Source organism: Staurois parvus, unplaced genomic scaffold (assembly GCF_062004578.1).
Source record: "Staurois parvus isolate SC_StPar_1 unplaced genomic scaffold, SC_StPar_1.0 ptg000029l, whole genome shotgun sequence".
Classification (NCBI taxonomy): Eukaryota; Metazoa; Chordata; class Amphibia; order Anura; family Ranidae; genus Staurois; species Staurois parvus.
Genome location: NW_028317825.1, coordinates 209,659 through 210,856, shown reverse-complemented (window position 1 = coordinate 210,856; position 1,198 = coordinate 209,659). Strand labels below are relative to the sequence as shown.

Below are 1,198 nucleotides of genomic sequence, written 5' to 3'. Positions count from 1 at the left end.
TGAAAATGTAAATGTACAGGATGAGGAGGATAGATGGCTGCATGTGGGTGGGGCTTAAGGTTCCCTAGTTGGGGCTCTGTGGAACTACACTTGCTATTGCCTAAACCTTCGGCAGGAGCTTACGGTCATGTGTATTCAACATTAAAGCAGAACTCCAGACTTTAGAAGCGAGAATAAACTTGCACAGTTAATACTTTGTAATCAGTGGCCATACTTCTTACTCTGTTAACAGTAAGCACTTTGGACACAACTTTTTTTTTTTTTTAAGAGGGGTGCACCGGTCCTGGAGGTACTGCAATACCAGGTCGATGAGTGGAGTGGACAGAGCAAGCTCTTCTTCCATCTCCCTGTTCTAAAAATCCATTTAATATATGGTCCCCAGTTAGGGGACGTATCAGATATTAAACTGATAAGAACAGATTTTTGATTGAAAAGATACTTTTATTACAGAAGCATCAAAAACAACATGATACTGGTAATCGGGGTACATCTCACCCTATACTGCGACGCAGCGCACCACATAGCAATATAGTTCCAAGCATACAATAAATACATTCAGAAATAAATACATTCGCTCAGCGGTATGATGCCTGACGTGATGTGCGTAGAGGATGAATCCCCCCGACCACCACGTCATGCATGACGCCGCTTACCCCGAAACTATAACATCCTAATACACATTACGTTTCCTAAAAATACTAATGCATGCAAAAATGAAAACCGGATATTACGATCAACAATAGGCATCGGGTGTGTGGGGGGGGGGGGGGGGAAACACAGGCCCGAAGCTTTATTGAAAAGACAAAGACACGCAAGGGGGAGTAGGGGGAAGGGGGAAATCTTCAGACGTCCTCTTCCTCCTTAAAGTCCATCAAGGAATAGTCTCTGAGCAGACTGAGGATCAGTCTGCGGCAGTCCTCAATGGACATCCTCTCCCGCTGGTGGATGAGGCGCTTTCTGGCGCACCATAAAGCGTCCTTAAAACAGCACAGCACCCGCCAGGCGCCGTCAATGTCCTCCAGAGAAAAAGTCCCACAGAATAGTCCATTCAACACCCCAAAGTGAGTGATGGCTGTCTGTGGTACAAAGTCCTTGAGTTCAGGTTCCAGGGCCCCCAACAGGGCCTGAGCAAATGAGCACTCCCAGAAAACGTGGTGAGACGTTTCCTCGTGGATGATGCAGAAGGGGCAGTGTCTGT

General features: G+C 46.6%; 1 pseudogene; it reads right to left on the bottom strand.

Annotated features, from left to right (window-relative positions):
• Positions 1–267: 267 nt before the first annotated feature.
• Positions 268–439, bottom strand: LOC149471026 (U2 spliceosomal RNA; annotated as a pseudogene).
• Positions 440–1,198: the final 759 nt, after the last annotated feature.